This window comes from Lissotriton helveticus, chromosome 10 (assembly GCF_964261635.1).
Source record: "Lissotriton helveticus chromosome 10, aLisHel1.1, whole genome shotgun sequence".
NCBI lineage: Eukaryota > Metazoa > Chordata > Amphibia > Caudata > Salamandridae > Lissotriton > Lissotriton helveticus.
In genome coordinates, this window is record NC_136071.1 from 709,453,545 (window position 1) to 709,477,735 (window position 24,191).

Genomic DNA, 24,191 nt, shown 5'->3' on the forward strand with positions numbered 1-24,191 from the left:
TGACAGATTACCTGGCTTCCTTGATGTCTGCACTACTTTCTTGTCGTTCACAGGTTGCTGCCGCCTTCCCTGACAACACCCAGGTCAAGGAACACGCCATAGTCCCTGGAGATTTCGTGTTTGTGAGGAACTTTGATCGTTCAAGCCCCCTCGAGCCTCGCTGGAAGACCCCGAAATTAGTGCTTCTTACAAAAAGGACCGCGCTGAAGGTGGAGGGACGCAAAGGATGGATCCACGCTCAGCACTGTAAAAGACACTTTGGACAATCTGGTACTTTAGTAAAAGATACAGACACTAAAAACATTAAAGACAATACAGACTTTGCGCCGCCTGCGCCGCCTTTACTAGAAAAGACTCCACAGCAGGAGTATAGGTCTAAGTTGAGATCTAGTAAGTCAGACGTAGTTTAATTGTTTAAGTCCACTCGGTGGTGAATCGGTTAGACTAGATTTCTGACATGTATAAGATCACAGACGAGAAAAGTAAGAAAAAAAACATGAAAGCAAAATACTGCAAGTTAGTACACAGTAGATGTATAGTTACTTTGATCATTCTTTTTATTCTGTGCATTGTTATAATCTGTGTCAGTTTATTACTACATGTTTTCTTTCCTATTTCCTCACATATACACTCTTCCAGTAACAGCACCATAGAGCATACATTTAGTGAACTGCCACCTCATGAATTGTCATATCGACTTGCATTGCGTAACAATACTTTCCCCAAAGGAAGGGAACCGATCTAGAGAATGAAGAGTACGAGCAGGGAAATGCATCCGTTAATTTTATAATGTTAAACGTTCAGCCCAAGCAAAATACAGGTCCACCGTTTATTTCAGTTCTACCAGCAAAAGGTGATTTATGTGTTAATAAGAAAGGCTCAGTACATATGGGACACAGCGAGTGTAAAGTTGTAGTAGAGTTTAATGATAAAGGACTTTCTTCTTTCAAAACATCACGCCATACCTATTTCATTTGCGGTCAGACAGCCTATGTACATCTGCCCTTAGACTGGGGTGGGACTTGTTATATAGCATTCTTATTGCCACCTGTATTCTTGGCCCCATCCCATTATCATAGAGATTCACGACTAGAACATGTTAGAGTAAAGAGAGAGACAGATGCCTCAGGGATTGATCAGACTGAAACAGCTTGGGAGCAATATACAGATTTCAACAAAGGATTCTTCTTCTTCATAGGTCCCGTCCAAAACAGTAAACTGATATGCAAGTTAACAAGGACTCTTGAGGCAGTAGTGAATGTGACTGCATCTGCCCTGGCGAACTTGACCCAGGAACAGTCTGCTATGAGACTTGTTGTTCTTCACAATCGCCTCGTTCTAGACGTCATCTTGGCGGATAGGGGCTGAGCTTGTAGCGTGATCCGATCTAGTTGTTGCGTTTTCATCCCAAATAACGCGCCATCTGTGTATGCAGCAATAACAAGGCTCCACAAGATTGCTCATGTCATACATCAAGACCCAGGCACATGGACTTGGTCCAGTTGGCTCTGGGGTGTGATATCTGCTTGGGGATGGAAAGTGTTGTCCTTCCTAGGAATGATCCTACTTATGATATTTGGTTGCTGTCTCTGTCTGCAGTGTGGCCCGGCCATTTGCGGCCTGTGTGCAACTGCATGTGTTCCACATCCAAGTATACAAAGGGTTAAGGACGAACAAATGATGCTGTATGATCAACTATACGGTCTCATGAATATAGATGTATCCTGAAGGGTTAAGTAGGGGACAAGGAGGGAATGAGGAAAATTAAATTTTGCCTGACCAAGATGCCCCCTACGTGTACCCTATGTTACATGTATGTGCATGTCACCCATGCATATTTCTCTTAGTGGCTTGAATCACAAGGCCTCTGCAATCACGTCCTGCATTAAGGTGCCTGTCATCAAGTTTCCCAAACGTTAAGCTAACATGAAGGCCCATGTATTTGCATTGTGCACTTTTAAATAAATATCGTAATGAACCCTTTTTGTGGTTCAGTCTGAGCCACTTTCTGAATTAGGGTTTTCATGACTCCTGACACACTGAAAGCTGCAGTTACGTATCTCTGACCTCGCATACTTCTAGCTCAGCCGAAAGAGACCCAGCAAGGGTTGCCAAGACTGTATTATGAATAACAGTTATCTGCCTGCTGTACAGAATCACATTCCTGCCCAGTGAGGAAGGTAAACAGAACCCGTCTGCGGAAGATAGGGCCTAGCCTCTCTGTCTCCATTGAAGTAAATCACAGTGCTTGCATCCATAGAAAGCTCACAGCCCCCACGCAATGAACGAAGAAATATATGCTTTTTCTGATTCTAGTGATGAGCAACCTTTGCTTCAGATAATACATCCCCTGACTTAAGATATCAGTTAGTACCAGACGTGCAGGGTCGCCTTGACACTAAAGTTCTCTCTACTAGACTGAAAGTCAGCTCTCCTCCCAGTTACACGTCAATTGCACGTCATGCTCAAATTGCGTGCACAAGTAGGGCAAAGTTCCAGCCTGCCATGTAACTCCTCCTCTATGCAGCCACCCACCTATCACCCACCTGTGACTCATCAAGTGTACACCCTCATGCACGCCCACATGCTCTTATCTCTTTCTTTCATGCTCTGCCTGGAGCGCTCCTCCCTATGTACAAGAAAAAATGTATATATGTGTTGTTCTTTGTAAATAATGTTAGAAGACCCTTCCTGAACCTCAGTGGTGATGGAACAGATTCTCCCTTAACTCGAGTTATTGGAATAAAGCCCTTTTAACTTGGACACCACGGACTCTCTGCCTCTCATTTGATACATGCTAATTGTTAATGCCTAGAAATTATGCCAGGGTAATATTTTATTTACCACAAGCCCGTTTATATACAGATTAAAAAGGAAAGGAACCAGCACACAGCCCTGCCTGACTACTGCTAATCGGGAATGCGGCTGTAAACTCGCCCTTCAGACCATAACGTACGCGTGCCTTAGCATCACAATTAAAACGTTTAAGAAAATAAATAATATTTACATCAACCCCCAGATCTCCCAACAATTTCCAAAATTTCGAGTGGACCACACAGTCAAAAGCGACTGAGAGCTCCACGAAAGTTAAAAACAAATTCCCTTTCTTGGCCCTCATATATTTGCCCACCAGTAAAGAGAGATTCAGACCCTTTTCTACTGTCCCTAGTCCAGCTCAGAAACCATATTGCAAATCGGATAGGATCGAGTTTTCGTCAGCCCAATCCAATAAACGCTCTAATACAACCCGGCCACCACAACCTTTGTGATGGAATCCAGTAGGGAAATCGGTCTGTAACAACCCAGGTCGTTCCCATCTCCTTTTTTGAAGTTCGGAACGATTACAGATGATAGGAATCCGGCGTTACAACTTGCATTGAGGACCTGCACAAGAAGAGGCCCCCACAAGGGTATAATTGATTTAAACAGGTCAAAGGGGACCCCATCAGGTCCAGGAGCCTTACCGCCTTGACTGGCATGTAAGGCCCTCTCAACTTCCTCCAGAGTGAAAGCTAAGTCCATAGAGTGGGGGGAATCATTTATAACTTGAGTCCCTACTGATAGTTCTACTCCTCCATAAACCTGGGTGAAATGCTTTATTCACTGGTTCTCCGGGATAGCTAACTCTATGGTAGGGCCAGTATCATTAGATAAAAAGGGTGTTCTGATTACCTTCCAGAAGCCTGCACTCTCGTTAGTTACTGAGGCTAAGTGAAGAGCCTCCCAAGCCTCATCCCTTAGTATATTTTTCCTATCTTTGAGCACTTGTTTAAAGGCCTGTCTTGCTCTCTTAACTTCTGTAACATTCCTTGGTTTCCTGTGCAATTCTTTTTTTTTTTACAATGAGTGTAATTGTGTACACTTCGAATCAAACCACCCCCTCTGGGCCCTCTTGCTCTTATGTTGTCTACTAAGGGATTTCCTAATTGCCTTAGTTATCTTCTGAAAGGACACTAGTAATAAAGCAGGAGTAGTATCTTCGCTGAGGCATGTCTCTATATCTGTAATGCATTTAACGATAATTTGTTTGAGCGTCTCTGTTTGGTTCACCATTGCCCAACGTAGAGAATAGCCGTTAGTGCTAGCAATGGATAGATTCTCTAGCAATCAGTCTCTGTTGTTAGTAACTGCAGTTTTCTTATACGGCAATGTGACAGACAGAGCGGAAAATTGTCGCTAAGTGAATTATCAGATACATGAAAGGAATAAAGTCTGAAAGCATAACTAATAGAGGCCAACATGAAATCGATGGTAGAACGACAACCCCAACCGCTAAATGTTGATATCATGGGAATAGGTGATGAACATATTTCATTAACAAACCCAAGATCAAAACTATTAATAGGTTTATTCAGTTGGTCCCCTAGAGCAGAGTATTTAAAGTGTGAGGAGCATACACCATCTTCACATAAGGCCCCACATAAGTTGGTCCCGGCATTAACACACAACGTACAATTATAACCCCCCACCAAGAATAACATTGTATCTTTCCTTTAACTATTACTTAACAAAGTCAATGATTTATACATGTTCTTAAACACGGTGCACTGTAAACTTAAAGGGATATTATTATAAAAGTTAACCAAAGCAATAGAAAATTTTGGGTCAAAGTCCAAGACGAGCAATTGATGGTAAGTGTCACTAGCTAGCTCAGTGATCAGGTTTATGCTCAATATATTAGATATGTACACGCACAGACCGCCCTTAGCTTTGCCACTTCGACATTCAACAGCTGGAATGTGGTAGGTCCCCTTCCCATTTAAATGGATGGATTCCTTGGTCCAGGTCTCCTGGAGGCAGAGGACTTCATATTGTCGGACAAAGTCCCACCATAGTTGTACATTTATTTTAGAACGAATACCAGCGATATTCCAAGATACAATACGGCAGGTCGGACGCTCAGCAACAAGTGTATGGGATAAGGGGGAATTTACGTCCTCAATTGGGACCGTGGTAGCATGTACTAATTGAGGTAGATCATTACAGTCAACATGGTTACTAAATAAAAAGACATTACCAAAATCATGGGACAATTTATCCTTCTTGTTGTCAGGTCTCCGTGTATCACCACTTGTATTCCATTCCATGGCTTTTGAACAAGACACGTGGTTAAGTCAATCATTATCCTCCAGGCCACTTAGAGCCTCAAATCGATTGTATGTAGGTAAATAGTGTCTAGACTGCCTTGTTTCCCAGTAATTCTCTGGTACACATTGGAAACCTGGGATCAATACAGGCTTTAAGGGACGATAAAAATATTCTAAAGGTAGAATATTTATACCATGCGGAGTAACCGGCCCATTCCGGCCCCTCTCAATAATGGTATGTACCAGATGCGGGGCCCTAAAGGTTATGACTATACAATCTCCTCTTGACAATTTAGGGGGGGGGGGCAACCCATCCGATCCTGCGGACCATTTTAAATTCCAAGAAGAGGCATTCCTTCAGACCAGTCCTGGTGGTTAAAAAATGGAGAGCCTTATTCCTTAGGGTTGACCAATGTTCAAACACATTGGCGGCTAAGGGAGAGACATTGGTCAAAACCACCGTGTACGGGGTTGCTTCTGGGGGTAGATTTAAATTTTGTGAAGAATTATAAAGAGTCTCACAATGTCCCCGCTGATTTTTGCCGTTGACAGCAGCATCAATACTTCCCCCTTCCTTCCCCCCTGCAATTACCCTGCTTTCAATGCGAGCGGAATGATTGGGAGTTAAAGTGGAATTCACAACCCTGTTCTTCGTTTGCTCTGGGATTGCCAAATTAGAGGACGACCCGCAATAGGCTCTTTCCCTATACAGGATGGCGTACATGCAGTTGGATTGGAGGTGGCTGACTGTGCCAGTTGATGAGTGCCTTGCACCAACTCCTCTATCTTTACTAACCGCGATTCTAGGTTAGAAATTTTTAAATGGGTGGGCTCCAGGGCAGTTAGCAAAAGGGTCTCCAATTTACCCCAAAAAGTATCATCCTGCAGTAAATATTCAGAATTGACTGTTTCTCTCTGCTTAATTGGACTGCCCAGTTCACATACACCTTCTGCCAATTTCCTTTTCTTCCCCTATGAGCATATAGCATTATTACTCTGCTTAGGGGTATTTTTTCCTTTGACCTTTGCAGTAATAGATGGAGATTCCGCATTATGTATGTGCTTACATTTACATTTAGCCTTTTGGCCTCTAGTTGTAACAGTTGGTCTAATCGGCCTACATTCAGGAGATGTTAAAGAGACGATATTCTCAGATAAATCTATTAAGGTTGTATTGAGGTATAAGTAGTAGGTGAGGGAGTCGTGTTATTGTGGGCTATACTCGGTGCCATACATTTAGGAGTCAGGAAAGTCTACTCTGAGGGCGTGGTGGTTCAAAGGGCAATCTACGCTCTGTAAGTTGAATTTCTCGAACAAGGACAGACTCAGCCCTGACCAGGAAAGTATCGTGTCCCCACCACAGTCCTTCCTTTATCTTTACTCATACTGAAAATGCTTTTAGCAAACGTCCCGACCCTGTGATGAAAGCCTCGTAATAACTATTCTCACTGTAAACCAGGTGTAAATACTGAAAGTATAATCTCTTAATGTTCCCACTAATGACAGCAGAATAGCAGCATCTGGGTATCAAGTCAACACTATACTAATTACTATGAAGAGCAAAATGACAAGCCCCAGATGAAGTAGGGCGTACAAAGAGTAACAGCAAAATAAATAAATATGACTACACTGACCAAGTCCTTGGGAACGCAATCGTTCAATATGCACTTAACTAGGGTATAATTTAACTAATTCGCAAGAATATCCCACTAGCTAATGCAACTCGGTTTTTTGACAATCACTCTTATTACAACACAATAAAGCAGTGGTTCCCAAACTTTTTGGACCCGTGGCTCCCTTGACCTAATTGGCAGTTGGCGTGGCTCCCCACCATTTTTTTACCGGTGGGGGAGGATGTAAGCACGACCTCGGGAGTACTTCCTGTTGTCTTCCTTAAATTAATTGGGATGCAATGAAGGTATTATAATCATATTTGTAACAAAATAAGATAACAGTTGTTTAATAAAAACTCGTTAAGTGTGAAACGATACAAGATTAATAGCCAAACATTAAACGTAAGCAACTTCTTTCTAGCATGAATTATAATTTTGAACAATTCTCATTTAAAAATACCATGGCTAAAAATATAAAAATCTGATGCTTGCATGTTGGAATATTCATTACAATCAGCTCCAATGTTATAGCTTTATCGGTTTGTATAAAGTCCGTTCATTTTCCTGCTTTTGTCCATTTTAAAGTGCAAGTATGTTCATGCAAAATTACCTTGAGACTGAAAAGTAATTAATTAATGAAATAATACAGTGCCCCTACTATCTTACCTATTTCATATGTTTTGACTGATATGATCATGTATGGTCTCTTACAGTGCATTTGTGATAGCATTAAACCAAGCACATCTAAAGGTGTAGACGTCATGTTTAAATAGTTGATAAACAACAAAATAGAAGGAGGCTCCCCAGGGGATTCTGATTATAGGCAGGAACAATGGGGTAAGAAGTACACTGAAAGAAGAGATACCCTGCCAAAATATATTCAAGGGGGGGTCCTAGGCGAGGATCCTGACAAATAAATGAAGTACACCACCCACCACTCAGAGCCAAAACAAAACCTCATTCCATGATATTTGTATTTTCTTTATTTTTTGTAATTAATTGTTTACTATTTCTTATATATAAAAATAGACATATAGACCTATACACACATCATTTTCACAATTTCATAAGTTTGATTTCCAATGATAGGGATAAAAAAAACACACATATTCATAAAGCATCATCAATAAGTTCCTTTGCTGTCACTAACTGATCCGCTTCAAGGAAACATTTTATAAAAGCTGCTATTATTTGAGGAGTCTCTCCTTTCATGTAAAAGAGCAAAGCGTGTTTTTATCTGATTTAAACACAGATGATTGTATTACATTTACACTGGGGGCTCCACTCGATCTTTGTACGTTTACAACTATAGTAGTACTATTCGGGTTAAAAATATCCTCGCAAACTTCTTTAGAATCATTTTCTTTGCTTTGAGGCAAGACTTCCATCTCCATAAGAGATTGTCATAATAGAGTAGCAAAAGGTAGTTTTCCCAAATGTCCAGGATTATTCTGTTTTCTTGTGATGGTTGATCCTCATTGTCTAGATCAGTGACAACTTTCCAAAAACAACTATTTTCTTTATAGTTAATTGACTATAGATTATTAGCCATTGCCTTTCAGTATATTTACTATTAAACACTCAGTAGGCTTTAGTCAGGAGGGATCCGATGATGAAGCATCCTACATAATGTGGGTGAGGGTTTACATCTTTTTAGCACTATATCTTTGGGATTGTTTCTGTGAAGAATGGCCACTACAAATAAAAAATAAGTTATTGCTCCCTGGATCTATGGTGGTCCCCAATCAGAGCTTTAAGTGAAATGAAAAACATGGGGTGGGGGGAGGAATCTCTAAAAGGGCTGTGACCTAAGAAGCATAACTAGGAATCCTTTCTAGGAGTTGTGTCCAATGTAATTAAGGGAGTGTCTTGAAACTTACAAACTAAAATCCTGCGCTTCCTATAGTGTACCTACCAACCAGTATTTTGGTTCATGTCTCTGTGAGATTTCTGTTATTGTATCCAGGCATGTCATGCAGTGACAGGCATGCACCTAAAACAAGCCAAACCTATTGGCATCGCCAGTGCGTATTAGCAACATCCGATAAATGAGTAAAAACGAATATTTTATTGTAAATAATTAGAATGTCAAATGTTTCAGTTCTGAAAATATGAGACCATGAACATTATAAAGATATGTGTCCTCTCCCTGTGTGTCACTCACGCCGTTTTTCTTCTTACATATTTCTATGCAGTCTACAGAGAGGCCAAGAATTGGATGAGTATTTAGTCTGACCACTTTTTTGACCTATTGACTCGCACTGCCATCAGCCTCAACTCCAGCGCCCCCCATCGTGGTCATGAACACTGAGCCAAACCATTAACTTATCCAGACACCTAGAAGTTAAATAGTTCATTGTATGCACTATAAAAGAAAGACATTAGTGGTAATAAAAAAACTAAAGAATTGCAGAATACACAAACCCTGAAAGAAATAATCACTATTAGCGAATGCATGATTAAATAAAACATGAAATGCAAACAGGAACTTGTATCGCTGACATGGATTAACTTACAGTCATCATTCAGAAATCAGTCAGTGATTTCCCTGGAAAATTAAGGACCCGTTTTAAGACATCTACATAAGAATCCCATAATAATGACCCATGTTAATGCCAATGTTAATTACTGCCAGGTCTGAGGCCCGGAGGGAGCTGTCCCACTTAAATCCATGTCACCAATCTTACTGTCACATGATATCCCAATAACTGCGTGTTCTTTCATACTTCGACATACTGTGTACCAAGGCGATGTGTCATTTTGACAGGAACCTGTGACACTATAAACAAATTAGCTTCACTGTCCTAATGCAGATGAGCATGTGTGTTTGAAAATATACACATCTTCAACGACTTTCCAAAACAAACACTATAGTTTATAAATGTATACAAATGTAAAATATTTGGTAAAAAGTAAAACGCCAAATATCTATATTATTGTGCCTAACTGCCACGCAAGGAAAACCAACTTTTCAGCTGACAGGGCCTGCTTACAACGGGTTCAATCTCGACGTTCATTTGCGTCAGACGGTCTAGCAATTGTGGTCGCGGCCTCCTGGCTCCTCGTTACGGCGCACCGGGGTGCCGCGGCGCACAGTTTGGAAACCGCGGCAATAAAGTACAAACAGTTCCCCCTTATGTCCAAAGTCAAAATTAATCGCTCATCTTACTTCAGGTCCTAGTCCAAGATGAAAATGTTAGGGGGGTGGCCCAACCCAGCCTCTTCCTGCCGCTGACTGGCGCAGACGGGCCCGCACTTGGCCCGGCATTCGCCCGGGCAGCGCCCGTGCTGCGTGTAGTCTCCGGTGATTTTAAGCGCCTCCTGGCACTAAACAGTGATGCGCTGGTCCTGCGCCACTAGGGGCTTCTGCCGTGTGTAGTCCCCCTCTGCGGTGCGGTAATGGCGGCAAAGGCAGCAGCAGCCGCAAGGAACTTCTGTGGACCCCCACCTGGGGCAGCGTAAACCTGCAGGGCAGTAGCACTTCGTCCGGTGAGTGGCAGCAAGAGTAAACAAGGCATCCCCTCTATCCACTTTATTTTACTGATGTGCATGCCAGGCCTATGTAGTTCTAACCATCCAGTGCTAGTTGAAGTGCACCAGATCTCAATAGTTTTTCTTCAGGTTAAAGCTGTGTTTACTTTCTGTTGCTTCTGGGTGTGACCAAAGTTGTGTCAGAACCAACCTACTCAGGGTGTCCTTTATGCATCTTATCCAGGTTAAACTCCATGTACTCTTACACTTTACAAAATCTCTAAGAGAATCTTGGTAAAATATTAGTCCTGGGCTAGACCCTAATCTTGTCCAGAATCTTCCTAGTCTACATGCTGCTGAAATAGTTCATTGCCCCTATTTCTAGCACTAACAGTAAAGGGGTTGAATAATGAAGGTGGCAGAACTTTCTTGAGAAATCATTCCGTGAGACGATCAAATCCTTGAAGTCATAATAAAAGCTTCACAGTTCAGTCCCATAAAGTGCTGGGTAACACGGTTTTAGCTCTGTATGCACAGAGGGGTCCCGAAAGCTGCTGCCTTTTTTTTAATCTAATTATGCAAAGAGAATGTGAGAGGTGGTAGCCATCACTGAAGCACTTTTAGATAACTGGGATACGTTTTAGATAACTAAGCACCCAGTTGCCCTCAACATTAAAGCGTACAACGAAATCATTTTAAAAAAACGACTCCAGCTTAACTTTCTTTTGAGTGAATGCCTTCTTTATAGTATGTTATTTGCCAATCACTTTACATTTTTTTTTCAGTTATTCTTGTATCTTTTGTTCTTGTATTGCTCACAACATTGCAGTAATTTGATGAGCTCTGTTGGTACTCTATATCGGAGCTGTATCATAAGTCCACAATAGACTAATTAATGACTTCCTGTTCAACTATGATGGCTCTTTGGATGAAGGCAACGACCAAGATACAGTATTATTAATAATGAAAGAGCTAAGGGGCACTACCTGACATACTACTTGCTTTATCTTAAACACCTTGCTTAAACCCTCTCTAATGCCAAGCCTTACTTTAGCTGAATCAGAATATACTAAAAATGCAAGGTCTGTTAAGTCAGTAGATCCAATATTGTTAATGCATGCTTCAGATTCCCCCGTCAATATTGTCGAAGGCAGCTTCTAAATCTACAAATGCTGTAAACAGTCTATCTTTGCACAGAATTAAGTATTTTAAGGGGGAGGGTGCACATCAGCGTTGGGAGCCTAATGCTTTTTCATGGGGATCGGTCACTGTAAAAACAGGATACAGGTTCTGGCTAGGAAGCCAGTCAGGCTTAACCAGCAAATGGCCTCCGGCCTTGCGATGCTCGGGGACAGGGGTACACCTTTAGTCCTCTTCTCCAATGCCCTGGGGTGACGAGTGTCTTCAGGCGTCAGGTTTTACCCTACAGGAGCAGTAGCGGGTGAGGGGTCCTGCGTGCCCAGGAGGGGTGAAACCACGATGGACTCGAGCTCTGTAGCGCTGGGGAACTTTGTTGGCACCTGTAGTCCACTTCAACTCGGGCCAGAGGCGGCGGGTACAGTGGTGGCTTCGGATTTTGGGGGTCCCGGAGGCCTCATAGTCTTCTCTTTTTGAGATTCTTTAGAACAGATCAGCTGTTCACAGGAGGTCTTGAGTCTTTTTCATAGGCAGGCAGTCCTTCCAAGTTTCTGGTATATCAGCTGTAATACTTGTCGAATTTGATGCTGTTTTTGAAGAAGGATGAAGACAGACCGGCAGGGTTGGTACCAAGTCAGCTACTTCTTCTCTCTTCTCGACTTTTGTGGCTCTTTGCTGTCTTCTCTCTCCTTAGGTTGTCAGGATCAACTTTTTTGGTGCCAGGGGCTCCCCTGAATACTGAATTTAGGGCTGTTAGGTGATTTTAGGGTAGTAGCCAATGGGCTACTGACCCTTGGGGACACTACACCCCCTATATGACTAGTTCCTTTGGGCATAACCATGTCCCAGAATTCCTACGTATGCCATCACAAACATATGTATAATATGTGGAGAGGTGTGGCTCACTGGTTAGAGGCGGCAGACCTGTAAGCAGAGAACCGCCCGGGACCAGGGTTCAAACCCCGACGCGGCAGGGTCTTGGACCAGGGTCAACGGACTCGATAATTCTCGCCTCAGTGCCTACTCTAACCAGGGAACACACTCGGTAACTCTGGGCATTAAGCTTGCCTCATCTCTACAACGGCCCCCCACAGACGCCGAGGATGCCTGGTTTCACCCTGAAGATACCCAGAAAAGGGACCATCTCACAGGGAAAACCAGGACGGGTTCCCCAGCGGTCTACAGCACCAGGACACTCGAGTAGAGTAACAGTGCGCTTTACAAGTATCCCACATTTACATTTATTTACATTTACTTATGTATCTGTATATTCATTACTTTACTCCAAATGTAAAAAAAAAATTATATATATATATATATACATACATATATATATATATATATATATATATATATATATATATATATATATATATAACTTTGAGGCTCTCCAATGTTCTGCCCGATATTTCACCCTATACCTCTCTCAATATGTCCTCTACCTACACTCTGACCCATCCCAAACATCCTTCTACCACTATGATCTCCAAAATAACCCTTTCTAGACTCTTTCCTCCTCTATCCCTCCTCAGATCAACCCAAACCTCATTTTAATGCTATTGTCTCCCAAACAACCCTTCAAACCTCTTCCCTCACCTATCCCATCTTTGACTCATCCCAAACCTCATTAACTACAATGATCTCCCTAATCCATTTCTATAGATTCTTCCCTCCATCTCTCCCTTTACTCATCCCAAACCACATCTTACTACTATGATCTCCCAATAAACACTTTCTAGACTCTTCCCTCTTCTATTCCCCCTATTATCCTTTTCAATTCAACTAACAGACTCACATGTCCACTGCTCAAATTAACTCAAATTTCACTATACTAATCCACCACTAATCGAAGCGCTATATAATTACCTTGTGAACTTGGCCACTCTCAAGTCTAAATACCGCTGGACTCTAGCTGGTCACCTCTCTGTCAAACGGACTGTGACAGCTAAATATCGGGCCCCCTAGCTGATTACTTTGGCCGGATTGCTCATACTGCAGCCGATTGGACGCTGCCCGGGGGAGCGCCATCTTAGGTGAGGAGCAGGGATAGCTGTCTAGTGCTCCCGCCCTCCCGCCGTCGCTTTCTATAAAATAGCCCTTTGCCCACACTCCCTTGATCACTCTTGTGTGTGTGGTGTGTGAACTAGTCCTGAGGCGGAAAGCGGGGACTTGCAAAGAGTTATTGCTTGCCATTTTAAATCGCCGTTTTTTTAACTGTATTAATAACGTGTTTTGAATTACCTTGTGAACTTGGCCACTCTCAAGCCTAAATACCGCTGGTCTCTAGCTGGTCACCTCTCTGTCAAACGGACTGTGACAGCTAAATATCGGGCCCCCTAGCTGATTACTTTGGCCGGATCGCTCATACTGCAGCCGATTGGACGCTGACCGGGGGAGCGCCATCTTAGGTGAGGAGCAGGGATACCTGTCTAGTGCTCCCGCCCTCCCGCCCTCGCTTTCTATAAAATAGCCCCTTGCCCACACTCCCTTGATCACTATTGTGTGTGTGGTGTGTGAACTAGTCCTGAGGCGGAAAGCCGGGACTTGCAAAGAGTAATTGCTTGCCATTTTAAATCGCCGTTTTTTAACTGTATTAATAACGTGTTTTGAATTACTTTGTGAACTTGGCCACTCTCAAGTCTAAATACCGCTGGACTCTAGCTGGTCACCTCTCTGTCAAACGGACTGTGACAGCTAAATATGGGGCCCCCTAGCTGATTACTTTGGCCGGATCGCTCATACTGCAGCCGATTGGACGCTGCCTGGGGGAGCGCCATCTTAGGTGAGGAGCAGGGATAGCTGTCTCGTGCTCCCGCCCTCGTCAACTATAAAATGGAGCCTTTACTCCGGAGGCGCAGCGGACGGGCGCAGCGGGCGCGCCGGCGGCGCGCCAAAGGCAAGCCCGTCTGCGCCCGTCCGCGACAGGCCGGGACCAGGGGCCAGAACCCCTACCCAGTTTACCATCCAACCATCATCCAAGACAACAAATGCCATTACGTACTCAAGCAGTGAGCTTAGGCAATTCAATATCCTCGGCACAATACGCCCTGCGTCATGTGCACAACTGGAACCCCTGAATACAATGGGGCCGGTTGGCTGTCAGACCTGCAAATGGGAGAGTGATCCCTGGCACTGCCCCACTAAGTCCATCACCCCTGAGGTGGTATTAAGGTGTGTTTATCTCAACGCAAGATCCCTTCCTAAACATGCAATGGAGATCTGGGATATTCTGAATGTTGAGAAACCAGACCTAGCTTTTATTACTGAAACGTGGCTGGACAATCATAGCACCCCAGACATTGCTATTGCCCTCCCAGTCGAGTATAAAATTCTCAACCTGAACAGGGAAAAAAAAAGGGTGGTGGGGTAGCATTGCTGTTTAAAGACTCCCTCACTTGTAGACAAGAGAAGATTACTCAGGTCAGCTGCCATGAAGCCTTGGCATTTTCAGTGTCTATTAACACCAAAATTCTATTCGGCGGTGTTATTATATATAATCCACCAGGCTGCACTTCCGAGTTTAATTCCCAGTTTCTAGCGCAAGTCATGCCAGTTTGCCTTCACACAAAAAATGTACTGCTCCTAGGGGACTTTAACATCCACTATGACGACAGCAAAAAAACCCTTGCTAAACAGTTAGTAGAGAACATGGAAATCCTACAACTGTCTCAGAGAATCGACCATCCAACCCACAAGGCGGGACACATTCTAGACCTGATGTTTTCCAATATAAATCCTATTCTCATTAAAGGGATTAAGTCTTTGGCATGGACAGATCATTCCATGATCGAGTTCAACATCGGCCTATCGATTACAAATACTAGACACTCACGCTCAGCAACAACTCAAAGGAGGAGCTGGAAAAAGTTTAATGTTGAAACTTTTCGGCAACACTTTACCTACTCCTATGTAGAAAAAACAAGCGCCAACGAAGTAACAGACACGCTTCAGAACCATATCACGAAAGCACTGGAACATTGCTCAGCGCTTTGTCTTAACACCAAACCCAGGCGTACCATATCAGAAAACTGGTATGGGCCTGAACTAAAAGCGGCAAAAAGAAAATGGTCAATGCTCGAACACAAATGGAGACTAACAAAATCCCAGGAGACGAGATTGGCATATAAGAAAGAATTTACTCAATATATTAAAGCCATTAAGAGAGCAAAGAAGGATTATTTCTCTCACAGAATAACAGAAAATAAAGAGTCGTCCAAAGAGCTTTTTAAAATAGTCAAAGAGCTATGCAATCCTACCAGTCTCTCCTCAAATCTGGCCCCCACACAAGTTAGCTGTGATAAAATGAACCATTTTTTCTGTGAAAAAATAGACATGATCTATTCGTCATTTTCCACTCCTCAATTTGATGACTCGTCATTTCCCAGCCCTAAAGCTGAAGGCCCGGAGGACCAGGATGGTTGTTCCAGCTTTGGTCCTTTCTCGGAAGAGGAAGTGGGCAAAGTTATGTTAGAAATTAAATCAGGCTCCCCCCTGGACCCCTGTCCCCACCATATCTTTTCGCAACTCACCCCAATAATTTGCCCAGCAGTGACTCAACTACTGAACCACTCGCTGAAAACCGCAGAGTTCCCAATTAGCTGGAAAAACGCCACAGTTACCCCTTTGCTAAAAAAAACAGGCTTAGATAGCAATAATCCACCTAATTATAGACCTATATCTCAGCTACCCTACTTATCTAAAGTACTGGAAAAACTGGTTAATAGGCAGCTGACCAGCTTTCTTGAAATAAACAACCTATTAGATATTTCACAAACGGGTTTCAGGGCCAATAACAGCACGGAAACTACACTCCTGTCCGTGCTGGATAATATCAGAATGCATGTAGACCAGGGGAAAACAGTCGCCTTGATATTACTCGACCTCTCGGCGGCGTTTGATACTGTACCACACAACATGCTATTAAGAACTTTGGCAGCTAAAGGTATCAGGGATAGAGCACTGGGGTGGCTGCAATCCTTTCTATCGGACAGAACGCAATCTGTGCACATGGGCAATTTCTCATCCCCGCGCCGGAACATCAAATATGGGGTCCCACAGGGGGCTTCACTAAGTCCAACATTGTTCAATGTTTTTGTATCATCTCTGGCAGCAATAGGCAGAAAGTGGGGTGTCGAAATCTGTTCTTACGCAGACGACACCCAACTGACTGTAATTTTGGATGAGAATAATGACCCCAGGGACAGGCTACTAAATTGCCTCTCAGAACTGTCTGATTGGATGCACAATCATTGTCTTAAATTAAACGCAGACAAATCGGAGATAATGCTGTTCGGTGGACACACTCAACTGTGGAACAACAGCTGGTGGCCAGAATCCCTGGGTACTCCACCAACTCCGACATTAACAGCAAGAAACCTAGGAGTAATGCTTGACACCTCTCTATCCATGAAATCCCACGTATCTACCATATGTGGCAAAGGTTTCGCTGTACTAAAGATGCTTAGAAGAGTCTTCCCCTGGATCCCCTTAGAGTGTAGAAAGATCCTGGTTCAGTCTCTGTTGATGAGCAGGCTGGACTATGGAAACTCCCTGTTCATAGGCATGGCTGAATATCTTTTCACCAAACTCCAAATGGTGCAGAATGCAGCGGCTAAGGCCGTTTGCATGAAAAGGAAGTTTGACTCAGCCAAGAGCTGCCTACGTCAGCTCCATTGGCTGCCTATGAGGCAAAGAGCAACTTTCAAAATGCTGTGTATAACACACAGAGTACTGCACAACACTGGCCCAAGCAGTCTTCGAAACAGGATCCAGTTTTACGCTCCAACCAGAAATCTTCGCTCCCAATTTACGGCAAGAGCAACAACCACTCAGGTGAAGAGGGCCAGGATGGGAGAGCGAGCTTTCTCTCACATAGCCGCAACCAAGTGGAATGAACTGCCCGTGGCCCTCAGACTCACGGAATGCCATTTGGCATTCAGGAAGCATCTGAAAACCTTCCTCTTTCCCAAACCAGATTAATCTAACATGACTAGGTCAATCCATCACACATAATTAGTTATTACAGCGCCGTGATATCCTATTCTGGATGAATGTTAGCGCTTTATAAATAAATAAAATAAAATAAAATATAATTACAGTAAAATAGCTGGTCCTATCTCACAATCGTCTGTGATGCCCATTTCATATAATTATATTAATGTTGTATTTTTTTTAAATATCCCAGCTGTACCCCACATTGTCTTATCATTATGAAGAACCATATGCAGAAAATTGAAAAGGAAAATGTAAAGTTACTTCTCCGACAGCAATGGGAATTGCCTACTTATACCAAATAATCATGTATTTTTCGTTCTGTAGTTTCTTGCTCTATTTGTTTTTGTTTGTTTAATGCAATAAACAGTAAGTAAAAAAAAAAGAATTTGAATGTATTTAACTGCAGGACAGGTTCCTGTAAACTAATGCAATGCAGTACTATGGGCAAAGATGAGAAAGCATAGTGTGCTCCATACCTGCCAGCTTATTCCTGTGGCATGAGACTGAAATGATAGAGGTACAAAGAGAAAGACACTTTGCATCCTCATTCCCAAGAAAGACATATAGTACTGTTGAAATTTCCTTTACTAGCATAACGGACTAGTCATCTTATGGTATTACATTCAGGCACTCCTAAGAGGCACAAAAGCCATAATCAAGCAATTTAAAGTCCTTTAATATTTAAGAGATAATTAGAAACTAATAAGACATGAAGACATCAAATTCACTATACTTTGGATAGTGCACATTTTAATTAAATATATATACTGTTGCAACGCTTCCAACCTTTAGTTCAGTATTGGTGGTTCTAAACGGTAGGAGGAACACTATAGTGTGAGTACTGCTGATATAGTCATATGTTAGTGTTAGCAGAGATTATTCCACTAAAGATTAAAGTGTATTTATGATGGTCCTACCCTGCTGCCTGTATTATTTTCTTAACCTCCCATTGACTCAATGAGTCACTGAGTAGGCATGTGAGTAGCTTTATGGGTGACTGACAGTATGTGAGTGGCTGTATGCATGTATGAGTGAATATATCAGTGGCTGTATGAGGGATTGCATGGGTTGCTGTATGGGTGACTGAGTGGATGTGTGTGTAGACCTATGAATCAGTGAGTGGGTGTGCAAGTACTGGTATGGGTGCATCAATGGTTTTGAGAATGGTGTGAAAGTTGGAGTAACCTGTATGAAACGTTATATTGGGGTGTGAGTGGGTGCGTCAGATTCTGTGGATGATGTCATGAGTAATGTCATCAGTGATGTCACTAACCATGTCATGAGTGATGTAATATATGAGGTCATAAGCAGTGCATTATGTGGTCGCAAATTATAGTTGACTCAGCTAACTATAACTGCTGAATTTCTCTGGTTTTGTATGAGTGAAATGTCAGCCTAACTAAAACGTCCCTGTAACCTTTGGTTTTTCAGTGAATTTTTAGTAGTTTTTAAATGCGAATTCCTAACTATAACGTCCCTGCAACCTTTATTTTTTGGGGGGAATTTCTAAAGTTTTTAGCTAACAGTCACGTTGGCAGAGTGGTGGACAAATCGGGCTAGGCCTCCAACCAGCTCGCAGGAATTCCGCTGCATAGGACTTACAGGAGGTACCAAGCAGGCTTTTTGACCCCCAAGATCCCTCTGGAGCCAAGGGGACTTTATCCCCCAGCTAGCACTTTGCCGGGAAGCACATTTGCTATCTATAACGTCCCTGTAACCTTTGATTTTTTTCAGTGAATTTCTAACGTTTTTTAAAAGCTCATTCCTGACTATAACGTCCATGTAACCGTTGGTTTTTCAGTGAATTTCTAAGGTTTTTTAAAATTCTATTTCTTAATTGTAATGTCCATTTTGTTTTTAAGTGCGCCTCTAAGATTTTTGTATTTTCTTTCTTTAATTGGATATTGTATATTATATTTATAGTAAATACGACTCATTTTTTGATTTGATATGTGTTTATTAGAAAGTACATTAATAACTGGTTTTATTTTTAAGTATTTTCTTGAGTTTGACGGGCTATTGATACTAATCAAATAACCGCTTGTAAAAACATGGGATATCTCGCTATAGCTTAGACGAACTAGACTCCGAGATGGGTTCTCCAAGAATCTGCTTCCATCGTTCTATATGATGTAGAAGTGTTCAATAAGAGTGCATATAGAAAAGAGATGCACCCCTTTGTACTACACCCCTTCCGTGCAAAGTCGTAAATTGGAGAAAGCTCTCTAGTGGCTGCTTCTCTAATGTCTGCTGTAAGTACCCAGTGTTTTAGTTGAGTGTAACGGAAGTGCTTGGCAACAGGGAGGAGGAAATCCTGTTGGCAGTGCTCAAAAGTTCTAATATCCCAATTATAAAATATGTCGGATATCATGAGACAGTCTCCATGCTTCGAAGGGTCCCAATTTTGACGCTGGAGTGAATGCTGGATTCAAATGTATAGGAGTAAGTGGGCAGGGGATAGTAGTTAATTCAGCCTGTCTGTTCACCTCATCCCACACCTTCAGGGAGGTCAGAGTAGTGGGGCTCCAATAGGTATTAACAGACCAGTCAGTCTTGGGTTTCCATAACAAATCCAAAATATATTTCCCGGCCACCGCCCTCTCTATATGCAGGCAAAGTTTGTCTGACTCTCTAGCACACAACTCAGGGATCACCCTCAGTTAGGCTGGCTTGTAATACAGATGAAAGTCTGGTAGTGCCAAGCCTCCGGATGATTTAGGCAAGCGTAATAGCTTATACGAGAGGAGCGCTCTGCAATTTTGCCAGATAAATTGGATCAGCAGTGAACGCAAAGTAGGAAGTCTTTGAAATAGATAAAGCAGCTTAAGCAATACATTCATCTTAATGGCATGGATTCGCCCCAGGCAAGAAAGATACATGGGTTCCCATCTTTGAAAGTCGAACCTTAGCTGTTGCAATAGTGGGGGTTAGTTGGTGTGGTATAAGTCATAAAGATTAGGAGTGATCTAAATGCCCAAATATGTAATTACTTTCCTAACTCATTGAAAGAGTAGAGCTGTCCCCAGAGATTCCACATCTGATGGTGAAAGTGTCAGGTTAAGTAGAAAGGATTTGGTCAGGTTGATGCAGAGTCCGTCACCCCTTCAAACTTGTCTAATTCACCCATAAGGGCCTCCAAAGAAGTTCTGGGAGATGTCAAAGACAACAAAATATCGTCCGCAAGTAGTGAGATCTTATGCTTTGTGGAGCTGAATTGAATAACCTGAAATCTGCGCCGTTGTGCATATCTTGGCTGCCAGTGGTTCAATACTTAAATAAGGGTGGGCAGAGCTCACAGAGTTCTACTCCGCAGAATTCTGTGGAGTGATCTAAAGACTCAGTGAAATTCTGCGGAGTTCTGCATGCTGCGGAATGCCCCCCCGGTGTTACTGATAAAATCACTTTCCATTACTTAGTGTAGGGCGTTCACAAATACAGAGTCCAAGGATCCACATAGAAGAGAGGTACAACCATAGCTAGCCACAAAAGAGCCATAGACAGCACTACGGTAAAATGCACTATCCGTAATGCACCGGCATCTACAGAAAACTACCGGCTGGTATCCTGTTGTGCCTTGTGATCTTGAGCAGATACGATGCCCCCCCCCCCCCCCATTGATTCATGGCCCTTGTTTTAGAGGGGATGTCTTACTTCTTGCACGACAACTCTGTCTTCACCCAGCAGAAGGCGGGCGCTGGGTGTAGAGCGGCCGCTCAGACTGGTGCTGGCACGTGAGTGCTTTCATGCGCAGCTGCTGCTACCTACGCTGAAGGAGGCAGCATGGCACATGCCCGGCACCTCAGTAACCCCTCATGTGCATACAATTTCAGGCTCCGTTACTGGGTGTGATGGAGCCAAGTCCAAAATATCTCCACCCAGCAGAGGACGGGCACTGTCATTCGTAGAGCCGCTACTGAGACTGGTGCTGGCCGGTGAGCTGCCCTCCTGCGTGGCTGCTGCTACCTACGGTGAAGGAGGCGGTGTAGCACACGCCCAGCACCTCAGTAACCGCTCACGTGATGGATGCTTTCACCCAATACTGTGTGCAGGGACGGAGTGGTAATGCGGGCACTTGGGCGTGGGCTGAGGGGCCGGTGTCTCAGTGCACTCTGTGGGCGTTTTTCTCCCCCTTTCCCAGTCCACAGAGAGCACTGACAGAGAGAGGAAAGCAGCTTCGCTGTGCGGCTGTTTAGCGATGATCAGCTGTTGCCTCTCCTTCACCCCCTGCCCTGCCAAGCAATCACGCTGATGGTGGGCTGGGGAAGGGTGATTCTGTGCCAGAATCGGACTCCCAGGAGGCCAGGTGTTGCTCAGGCCATTGAGTCATTTTCACCTCGGCCCCCCTGGGGCCCACAGAGCCCCGAAACAGTGTTTACTTTAACACCTCGCCCACAGCCCTTCTCAATCAGGGCATAGTGGGCAAGGAAGAATGGGTCTCCCAGTGGGGGGCCTGGTAATGTTGGGAACTGGCACGATCTTCACCTCAGGCCCTCCCCACCCCCATGGATGGACCAGCAGCTGTGTTTTTTGCTTTATCCCCTCTCCTGACAGGCCATTGCCCCGAGGCAGTGAAGGCCTGAGTAGTTTGCAAATTGCCGGGGCCTTGCTGTTTTTCAGGTGCTCCTGCGCTGGAGGGCTGGGGAATCATTTTTAGGAGAAAGGGGCCTCGCTGCTTTTCAGGGGCTCCTGCTCTGGGGGGCCGGGGAATAATTGTGTAATAGAAAGGGGCCTCGCTGTTTTTCAGTTGCTCAGCTTGTAGGACATTGTCACCTTGGCCCTATGTCCTTCCCAAGAACAGGGGCTCCTGTGCTGGAGGGCTGGGGAATAATTTTTTAGGAGAAAGGGGCCTCGCTGTTTTTCAGGTACACCTACGCTGGAGGGCTGGGGAATATTTTTTTAGGAGAAAGGGGCCTCACAACCTTTCAGGTGCCCCTGCGCTGGAGGGCTGGGGTATAATTGTGTAATAGAAAGGGGCCTCGCTGTTTTTCAGTTGCTCAGCTTGTAGGACATTGTCACCTTGGTCCTGTGTCCTTCCCAAGAACAATATCCTGCTACTTACATACTTTGTGTGTTTCATGAAAGTGCACGCCCGCGAATGTGTACCATGCCCCGCGAATGTGGGCCACTTTTTTCGTCAGTGCCCGGACCAAATTGTGATCCCAATCTGACCCGGACTGTGTGTGACGCGCCTCCAACCCAGCTAGGCTGCACGTCTCTTGCACCCTAACCCTCTTTTTCTAGCAATCACTCCAAATGCCCTGGACCCGCCCCGCCGCCAGAATGGTCCTTGCCGGATGCGTTTTCCTGATGCTGTTCTGCTTTCAAGGTAAGACATGGTGGGGAGTGGGCAGTGGGGAGGCTGGGTGTTTACAAGAGACACCCCTTGAGAGTTCCCTGTTCGGAGGGTTTCTAGCACATATCTACCCATGCTCCCTGCAGATCCTGCCTGCTCACGAGGTGGCTGAGAATCTGCCTGTCTGCAGTCTTCTGTGTTATTTCTGCTTGAGCCACAGTAGAGCTCATTTCTGCCCAGACGCACCTAAGACGGCACTGCCTACGATGACCGCTATAGAGCAGAGTGCCTTCCAGGGAGACCTCTTCTCATCCCTCCTTGAGTGCCCTCTGTAATGTCTGCTGTCTGCACAGATCTCTACATGGACAGCAGCTGAGCGTTAGGAAGCAGTGTGTCTACCAGGCAGACCTCCCCTTCGTGGATGCCCCCCCATCTGTCCATGCAGAGTCTGCCCGATGCACAGACTCACAGCAGGGAGAGGTGCCTTAGCTCTATGTGTGAGGCCAGTCAAGAAGTTATGTTTCTTCTACATGGGTAGGAGAGTGAGCAGCGTGTACCAATGAACTCCGCTCTGCCGGTGGCTTGCAGAGTTGTTGTTTTTTACAAACTCTGCGCTCTGCTTGAAGCACGGAGTGCCTAAACTCCATGAACTTCACCTGCAGAGCGGAGTTCACGACCTGCACTTACACTTATGGCTAATAACAGGGAAGACAGTGGGCACCCCTGTCTTGCCCCCCTGGCCTAACTGGAACAGAGCAGAGCTCACCCCATTTACTAACACTCTGGCTCTCAGTGGTGCATAGTTGGCTTTGATCATCGTGATAAATCAATTGCAGAAACCAAATCTTCACAGGGTGTGAAATAAAAAGGGCCACCGGACCCCTGGTCAAAAGCTTTTTCGGCATTGAGTGCCAGTAAGACTGTGGAATGGATGTTTTAAATAGTTTTTTTCAATCAGGTGAATGACCCTGCGGATATTATCGTGTGTCTGGTGACCTTTAATAAAACCGGATTGATCCGGGTGGATCAGTTCTGGAACTAGATCATCAAATCTAGCTGCCAGTATTTAATTAATTTAACGTCAAGGTTCAAAAGAGCTCTGGGTCTGTAAGAGTCACATTCCCCTAGGTCTTTGCCCTGTTTTGGTATAACAGAAATAATGTCCTCACTCATGGATGTGGTCACTTTTCCAGAGGTAGCCATATGGTTAAAGAGGGACACCAAGTGAGGGGTGAGATCAGAGCTGATCATCGTATAACACTGGGCTGTCAGCCCATCAGGCCAGGAGCTTTGTGGAGCTTCAGATCGCATTTTGCCCTATGAACCTCCTCCTTCGTAACTGGGCTTTCAAGTAGTTTCTTTTGAATCTCCGTCACCCGGGAAGAGAGACCTTGTCCAGATATTCCACTTGGGTCTTTACATTTGTCAGGAAACAAATGTGGGATCACACTGCTTCACCTCCCAGCGGGTCACCCCTGAGCATTGTGGTCAATGCAGTTCACTAAGCGTGTGTGCTCGCAGGATTGTCTCGAGTAATTACAAAGTTGTACTGGTTATCTCTATACACGTGTTTCTGGATCATTATCCGTTGTCAGT